Consider the following 10,029-nt stretch of genomic DNA (forward strand, 5'->3'; position numbering starts at 1 on the left):
AAAAAAAAAAAAAAAGAAAAGAAAAGAATTACACATTATTCATAAAAGCCATAGAATTGTAAAGCTGGGAGGGCTCTTAAAGACACTTTTATTTAAAAAAAACAACATACTGTTCAGCACATTCAAGAGACTTGTATGAGATTACACAGCTTAATTAGAATCCAGATATCCAACTTCTGGTAATATACACTGGATCTTAGTCAAAAAGCCAAGAAGCGATTGGTAATGTAATATCTACTGAATACTTTTTTTTTTTGAGACAGGTTCTTGCTATGTAGTTCGGGCTGGCCTTGATCTCACTATGTAGCCCAGGCTGGTCTCTAACTGGAGGCGGCCCTCCTGCCTCTGCCTCCCAAGAGCTGAGATGACAGGTGTGCACCACCACACCCAGCTACTCAATACTTCTTACACATAGTCTTTCCTACTTGAAGGGCAAAAGATGCAACCATGTAGCTAGTTTTTTCCTACTAATATATGTTTTATCGAAGGTTTATCTTCCTTATCAAAATACCACTTTTATTGTGCCAGCATTATTTGCAAAAAAAAATGGTTTTATGAATTTAAAATTGGTGACCGTAGAGTTAAAGTGAATTTCCCCTGCCTTACCTTATAGTTAAGCATTTATATTGTTTTCTAAATGATTCACCAGGCCAATGACATTTGAAGTTCTTTAAGGATTAAGACAATATTTTGCAAATAAAATTCCCTTTAGCCCTAATTTTCAGCCCTTAATAAATGTCATTTAAAAATTAAAACTGCTCAATTATTTTTGTAATGAGGCAGTGCTTAGTCCTCTCATAGATTTTGTTTTAAAAATAATGCTAAAACGCACTACTGCACAGTGTTGTTAGCGGCTTGACCTTTAGGATTAGTGCTGGTCGCCATTTCAGCCAAAGGGACAGCAGTAACATCTCACAAAGATTCTTTCTTTCAGCAGCAAACTAGCCTTTACGCTTCCTTTGGATCCTTCTCTTTCAAAGTGGAGAGCTTGACTATAGTTTAAATGGTGAAATGTTTCCCACTTAGGCACAAAACACACTTGACTTCTTATTTTTGAAAAACCCACTGGGTTTTTCTATATTATGTTTCAAAGTGGAGATGGCTGTGAAACTTGAGCCCTGACACACAGCCTCAACCTGACTTTCTAAAAGTGCTTAGAAAAATGTTCTACTAAGCATGAGAGAGACCACTCTCTCATGATTTTTTGTGCCAGCCTACATTATTTACTCTAAATGATTAAAAAATCAAAATAGTTTACATTACATAAATCCCAAATAGAAAGAAGGTGGTCTCCCCTTGTTAGATAACGACAGAAAAGCCTACAAAGCTATTCCCACTGCAGAAAAGTGACTCAGTACTGACAGTGTAATTCTCAGAAGCTATTCACAAAACTTGAAAGTGAAAAGTTATATATTCTTCAATGATTTATAAAATCATGAGAAAAATACGTGAGAAATCATGGGAAATCCATTTTGTTCTTTGAACATTTTCAGTACCCACATCCTGAACAATGTGAGAAGTAAAAAAACAAAAGAATGAACTTTTAGGTGACTGAACTCAGGTTCCTGTATTAGTTTATTTCTCTTCAATTTTTTTTAAGTAGCCCATTGTAAAAGCCCTGGGGCAGAACTTCGGAGTACACGAATAATGTCAGTAATAACTAATACAGCCTGCTATAGAAAATATTCTGTTTTCAAAACCACAGGTTAGTTCCTGAAAGTCAGCCTATCAGAGAAAGGGTGTGGTATGTAGTGGCAACCTTAAATAGCTTGTTCAACAAAGGGAAGAGAGATCTGTTGACTTCTGCCTCCTACAGGGTTGAAATTGGAAATAACAACATAAATAGTTCATTCAGAAAGCATCCCAGATGAAGAATTCATCACATTTTGAAAAGTTTCACTAATCACTGTTGGGGAATCAGGTGACAAAGGAACTAATGTGTTAGAAGACTGATAATAATAAAAATAAGTGTTAACTTCAGATTCAACTAGCCTGGTTTGTTTTGGTTGTTATAGGAAGGACATTGACATCACTTTTAAAATTAGCCCTCAAGTACCCTTTCTCTCAGTTGTAAAATGAAAGAGTCCTCAAAATTCACCTGGCTTTAAAATTGTGTGCGGTTGTAGAGCTCTGTAGGCAAATAAGTTTCACAAAATAAACTCATCGCAGGCGCAGGAAAAGCAGCTCTTTTGAAAATACCTTGTGATCAGGCTCTAGGTCACGACCTGGGTCTTGAGAAACTTGAGTCAGTAGATGTTAGTTTTTCTTAGCTCTTTGTTTACCCTGGACTTAGACATTTTGTATTATTAAAAACCTGTGGTTTATAAGGACATTCTATTTATCTTTCCAGGCTTTTTTGATGGAAATGCCTGAATTTTCTTGGAAACAGGGATTTTATTGTGGATTCCTGGTGCCCCTTGGAGAGGCTTATTTTTCTGGACAATAATTTTCCTTAGTGTCATTTAGTCTTTTCATCTCCAAATGGTCACAAGCTCCCAAGGTCGAGAAAAGTGCATCCTTTTGTACTAAGGAATCTAAAATTGCATTTTAAAAAGTCTACAAAAGGATCTCTTGACTAATAACTTAAGGCATATTTCCACTCCATGAAATATCCAGAGAGGTTAGCCTTCAAGACATTTGGAAAAAAATTCAAATAGGTTAAACTCCAGAGAACTTAGCAACAGTGGTCCTACTTTGATTAGGGTCACTTGAGAGTTTTCATCTTTATCTGTACTTCACAGTGTGCTGACAACCTAGGGCTGCTTGCTTTTGTTAAAAGAATAGGATTCAATAAACATTGCATAACAAAATAAATTACCATCACCTCTGACTGCAAGTAAAATTCTCAGGGTGCATAAAGTTCTGTTGCTCCAGAATGCATCTTGTCCTCAAATAGACATGAAATGTTTTGTGAGTTCACATTGTACTGATGTATGGTATTTTAATCAATAACTCTGTTATTTGAAGAGAAGGGAATAACCACTTTTACTTAAATGCTACACCACTGGCCACTAGTCTCATGCTATTTACATTTACAATGTAATTAATGAAAATCAAATAACGAGAAAAATTCAGTTTCTCAGTCTCAGTAGCTGCCTTTCAAATGCTCAGTAGCCACAGGTAGCTAGTGGCCTCCTTATTGGACAGTGAAGATAAAGAGCATTTATATCACAGAAGAAAGCTCTATTGGACAGCACTGCTGCAAAGGATACCAGTTCTTTGAAATGAATATTATTACTAGGCAACAGAAAATGCTGATTATTGTTGTAGTTTTCCATCTGAAGAATCCCAGCTTTCTAAAATGATCGTTATCTCTTCTCCCCCATCACAAGGTGGAGCAATTCACCCAAGCTATGAAATTGGTGTGATCATTAAGAATTCTTGGACTAATGGTGTAGCTCCATGGTAAAGCTCTTTCCTAGCATACATGAGTCCCTGCATTAGATCCTCAGCATTGTAAAACAGAAAAAAAATGTGAAAATTTTTCTCAAGAGTTGTCCATTACTTTAAATTATAACATAAAGGGCCGGGGATTTAGCTCAGTGGTTCGGTGGCCTGCCTTGAGTTCAATCCCCGGTGCCCCCCCAAAAAAACCCATAAGAACCCTGTGCCTCAGTGCCATTTAGCTTTGATTAAGCAAGTAAGAAATGTAGTTTCATCTATTTTTTTTCTTAATCAGGCTATGTAGAACATTACAGAAACTGTGTTGGGTTGGTGTTCATTAATGGCACATAAAATTATCATTGAACATCAGGAAGAAAAGATGAAGGTAACACGTAGTGGCTGCTATTCAAACTATCCATGCAATAATATTTTAAAATATTACTTAAAATCTTAATATTTAAAATTATTTCTTTCTGTCTTTCTCTCTTGTGGTGGGGATTGAACCCAGGTATTTTGCATTGAGCTACATCCCTAGACCTTTATTATTTTGCATTTTTAGGCAGGATCTCACTAATTTGCCAGTCTGGGCTTCAAACTGTGATCATCCTACCTTAGCTTCCCAAGTGCTGGTATTACAGGCTTGTAATACTATGCCCAGCTAAGACTTTTACTTTATAGTAACAATCATTTTCTCTTATTCATTGAAATAATTATGTCTCATAAACAACTATGCTAAATAGCTTGGCTTTCTATGCTTCTCAGGCTTATGGTTCTTCTAGTCCTCATAGATCCTTTATCTGCTCCACAGCCAAATTGGCTTTCTGGGGATTCTTTGACCTGTATTTTCTTTATCTCCAACCTTGGTTTATGGCCTTCCTGTTATCTGGAACTGTTATCCCCATCTGATAAACCTTTCTACAACTCAGCCATTCTTCAAGGCCCTTTGGAAATGCTACCTCCTCCTGTTCCCTCCAGCTGAAGTGACCTCTCTCTTCCTCTAAATTTTAACAGTGTTATGATTAAGTGCCTCTTTTCCCTTGCTGGACTGAAAGCTCTTAGCCAGTCGTTGGATCCCTCCACATGCTTGGCATTGAGCTAGTGCTCTAAACGTGGGTGTTAAAATGAGAAAATTGAATAGATTTTCTAACTATACACATAAAATTTGTTTGAACTGCATTTGCTCTGACAAGCCAAAGGAAGTAGTGTCACACGCACGCCATTATATTAAGTTTTAACAGATATTTACCCATGTCAATCTATTTTGACTTATATAGATAATTTCTAATGTTACTGCAGTTGCAGAGAATTTTGACCTATAATATTGCACTTATGTGAGCTAATATGGAAAGAAATTGGGTGGCAGCAATATGAAATCTGGCTGCAGTCAAATATAAATTGTATTACCACTTGACAAGGTAACATTTTTCTCATATCAGATTGGCAAGGACTGAAAAGAGTTTTATGAAACAGTGCCCGTATGAGAAAATAGAGATTCTTCTATATTTCAGGTGGGAATGTAAGTTAGTGGAATTTCAGTGGAGGTTAATTTGGTAATACCTACCAAAGGGCAAAATGAAAGAAGCAAATTCGTTCAATCAAAGGAGTAGATTTTATAGCCACAATCACACCTATATATAAGAATACCCATCATCTCCTGAAGTACGCAATATCATCCAGGCAGTAGTCTCGCGAAGCATCAAACCTGAATCTGATAAAGTCTCTCACGCAGACCACTAGCTTGAGTGCCACACAGGGAAGAACATGTCAAACACCACGCAGTTCAGTTCAGCAAAACTCAGAATGTGGGAAACGAGGACAAACAATGCAAATGTTGGCCAGCAAGATTGCAAGCAAAGAAGGAAAGGAGGAATTTACAAATTGAAAGAGACTTAAGAGGCAAGTAAAGTTAAATATGATGTGAGGACCTCGTTTGAAATCTGATTTCAACAAATTAGATCTGAACAATAGCCCAAAAAGCAAATAAGAATCCTGATAAGAAGTTACTGATATCAATAAATTATTGCTAATTTTTAGGTATGATAGTTACATGTGATTTTTTAAAAAAAGAAATTCTTGGAGTTTACACATATATAACAAAATATTTATGGGAGAAATTTCCCTCAAAATAACCTGGCAGAGCGAGGAACACAACTTTGTACATGATTAGTTGGTTCTTATTAAATTTGAAAGATTACTGTGTTTTTTCCACTTCTGTGTATCTTTTACATTTTCCACTATAAAGAGGGAAGGGAGGGTTGGGGATTTAGCTTAGTGGTTCTGCCGCCTGCCTCAAAAGTGCAAGGACCAGAGTTCAGCCTCCTGTACCAAAAAAAAAAAAAGGAAAGGGAAAAATTTTGAAAATATTTCTTCTAATAGGAAAAAAACCCTGTATATATCTCTCTCTAATGAGATTTGGCTAATTAGGTTCACACACAGCCACATCATAGAATACTGTGATGTTATTAAAAATGATATATAGTTATCTATCTCTAAGATATAGGAAATAGAACCATATGAATAATACACTTTCATTTATGTCAAAGGAGTAAACACACACACACACACACACACACACAATGTTTCTATAAGTCATTTCTAAAAGTGTTCTTAAGAAATTGCTAAGAGTAGGTGCCCATGGAGAAATGCCTGCGTGCTATAGGAGACTGGTATGAGAGGAATTAACTACTTCTCTAATTTAAAAACCACATTCAATTGATTAGCACTTCAAAATATAACAGCCTAGACCGGTAATTAAGCACTGTGATTCTTGAATTGACTCATGCTCATTGCTAAATAGATGTTAGAAAAAAATTGTGCTGCCTGTTAAGTTTAGGGGTTCGTACGCATTTTGAAATTATCTGCAAATCAGTAAGGATTGATGCACTCTTTTGTGTCAAAGGAAATACATGCATTACTCACTCACAAAAGGGAGAAACATTCCCACTCAGAGACTCCCCAGAGGGACTTATGTTTATAACTAAACACATGTTTTCAAGGGCTACTAAGCTTCAGAGGAAATCTGACCCTCTAACAGCAGTGGCAGAGATAATCCAAAACAGCATATAATCCAAGCCTCATGATGTTTAGCTTTTAAACGCACAATATTAGTTTTAGAAGCAGTCCGTTTATGTTCTTAATTACATTTTGCTAGGGATAATAGACATATTAAAGTAAATTTGTCATCTCTGCATACCTATCCATGGAAGGTGGTGGAAGACATTGTAGTAGAGGAGATACTGATAACATATAACTAACTAGGTCAGGAGGTGGGGACTGTAGATTTTTATTTCACTTCCTACCACCATTTAGACGTTGTGCTTTGCCTTCTTCCTCCCACCCCCCAAATCATTCTGAGAGCATTCCAGCTAACGTTCTTTCCAAACCAAAGTTTAAAATAACAATACTGATGTGTAAGAAGAGAAGAAATCATTAGCATCCTTTCTGTTTATAAAGTAAAAAGATTAGGGTATTTTTCAATTAATATGTTCCACATGGACAACTCCATTCTTTCTGCTTAGTGAATGGTGAGTATCCTGTATACCAGTTCTGCCAGGTATATAGTTTAACAGGTAGGGCAGAAGTCTGAGGTAGGCGGGTGTGGAAAGCTGCACATCACTAGCAACAGTGCATTGCTTTTTGACAATGTGTCTCTTGCTGTTTGGGTATGCTGTTGTTGTTGCTAAAGAAGAAACAAAAGCTGCAAAAGGTAAAAGAATGAAACTCCCTTTCCCAATCACTGCCTGCCTGACCTTGTGCCTGGGGCCGGCAAACTTCTTACCTAGTTTTCTTTTCATAAAGGCTCAGGGAAAGGGGTGAACGCTGAGGGTGGGGGCCCAGCTGCATGGGACAGGGAAGGAAATGGTGATGACACCCCATATTTCTAGCTTGGCCCACTGGGTAGATGTGATGCCTTTAACAGAGATGTGGAACACAGCAGGAGCTGCAGATTTGGGCAAAAGTTAGGAAGAGTTAGTGAGCTCCATTTTCCACAGGATAATTGGTGGGTCAGTAGGTCCTGACAGGTCACATGGTGCATGGTGGGTCATAACCTTTTAGCCAGTGAAAGAAACAAACCATCCTTTCTATCCCTCTGAAAATCTTAATTCCCACCATATGTTTTACTGCCCATGGCACATTAAAGATCATTGGCCTATTTTTTTAAATGACAGAAAACCGTATTTCTATTGTTCTTTTCCTTATACACTTAGCACTTACATGAGCAATAGAAAGTTTCATTTTTTTCAAACTGCAAGTCTCATAAAAGTGTATTGCATTTACCATAATAGCTTTGTTCCCCTAAAGTGGCATGTATAGCCATTTATTTTCAGCTCACTTTAGCAAAGTGCTTCTTTAAAAAAAAAATACAAATATCCAGTAACCAGTCATCTTAAAATGTTCAGCCTCCCTCACAATTAAATAATACACCTTAAAACAGCACTATTCACTTTCCCACGTTGGCAAGGGCGTGGGGAAATGGATGAGCCCCCTCCAAATCCCTGCAACCTCTTCCAGGCCAAGGTCCATGCATTTGACTACTTTTTACCTCTTATTCTTAGCTTCATGACTTTTTCAAAGTCATTTCTCAAATGACTTTCTACAAATAAATGCCTACAAGAACAACAAACATTAAGAATCTTCATTGCAATGTTGAAATAACAAACAGCTGAAACCGGTTTAAATACCCATGAATGGGAAATTACTTAAATAACTGAAGGTACATCAGTCAAAGGAATAACATGCAGCTATAAAAGAGTAAAGAAGATGGGTTTGTATTGGACTATGTTTAGTATGATTCCACTGGTGTCTAAACAAACAAAACTGAGCTAAATTTTTTTTGTCTAATTGTATATTATAGAAATTTGGGGATGAGTTTATAAGAAAGTATGAATGATGGCGACTTCTAAGAGCAAGATTACAGTGGAGAACACAGGAAAATTTGTTTCTTCTTTCATGTTTTGTTCTACACAATAGTTTGACTTTAAAAAAAATAGCCCACACCTGTATCTAAAATAAAGAAAAGGAGAAGCTGAAAAAGAACTTTGACATTAAAAATGTTAATTTTGTAGTCTTTAAAAATCTTTGCTTACTCGCTAACTTTGGGGACCATTTGCATACGAGTGCGGATACAAATTAAAACCGGAGCCCTATGGTACCCCCGAATGTTGACAAAGTGAGGAATCCCACTTCTGGGCTGAAAATCTGGGGAAGAAACTTAATTTTCTTCTTGGCATAGATTAGGAAAACTTAAGAAAATAAATGTGCTGAAGTCTCTTACCGGCCTCAGCGGATGAAGTGAGCGGATATTGTTAATTCAGATTTAAGAATTGCCTGAATCTTGGTCCGTGTAGATTTACAATCTACATTATTAGAAAAGTGGACAGCTTTTACAGTTCCATGTGTGGACACAGGCTCCCCCACATACATTAGTTACTGAACTTTGTAAACTGGCATTGTAACATTACAACAATGTTTTGTTGCACCAATTTTATAAACTTTATAGTGCAATACTTGTTACTTTTCTGAGGCAAGCCAAAGATATATTTCTCAGGGTTTTTGCTGCCTTCTTTAGCAGCATTTGATGGATCTTTTATACATTTGTAATAGAAAAAAATAAACTAGATTGCAAATTCTTTTAAAAATCTTAAACCATGTAACAACTTTTTGGTTGAAATTGTGTAGGATAAGCTAAATTGCATTCTCTTAACCAATATGAGTGTATTTCTGCAAGTATAGTTATGTTTAAATAAAGTTGTGAAAAGCAAAAGAAAAAAATCTACGCTTCTCTTTGTATACATCTAAAAATGTCACATCCTCTTTTAGGCTATTTGAAATTTTAAAATAAATTAAACATTGTTGCTATAAATGAATTATGGCAATGCAGCAAAAAGATATTTTGTTGTTGAAAACAAACTTGCGCCTCTTATCGACTCTAATATTATCTTCTACAATTGCCCTTATGGGGATCAAGTTCTCTCCCAGGGCTCAATATCCATATTCCACTTTTTACAATGCCTTTTTAGAAACAGTTTTATTGAGGTATAATTGATATAAGATAAACTGTAGGGGCTGCAGATATGGTTCCATGATAGAGTGCTTGCTTAGCATATGGGAGTCCTTGGGTTTTGTCCCCAGCAGAGTTTTAAAAAGTGAATCTTGCCCTATTCTCTCTCTTCCTTCCTTCCTCCCTTGTTCCCCTTCTCACGTGAACACTTTCTTCCTACTTCCCAATATCTATCCTCCATTTTGCTACTTATTTACCCTTTGGATTTCTCACACCAGAGAAATCCACAATGTGATATTTAAACATATGTGCCCAATATATTTCACTTAACATCATGATAAGGGAAGGGAGGGGAATAGAAAAAAAAAGAATTAAGATATATTATGTACAAGTAAAATTCCCTATGATGAATGTGATCATTGTGCATGGCAAAAGTGTACCACTGAAATTAATGTTTTAAAAAGTGACTCCTCTCAAATGGAGTGTGTCAAAGGGATACTTAGGCTCCTGTCTTCGTTCCAACACCATAGTCAGAATATGAATCAACCTAGGTGTTCATGGATGCATGAATAGATAATAGAAGATGTGGCATTTCAGGGAAGAGGACGAGTCTAGGAGTAAATAAAGAAAATAATAGAGAAAAT

Source organism: Fukomys damarensis, unplaced genomic scaffold (genome assembly GCF_012274545.1).
Source record: "Fukomys damarensis isolate Sample0158 unplaced genomic scaffold, DMR_v1.0_HiC HiC_scaffold_39, whole genome shotgun sequence".
NCBI lineage: Eukaryota > Metazoa > Chordata > Mammalia > Rodentia > Bathyergidae > Fukomys > Fukomys damarensis.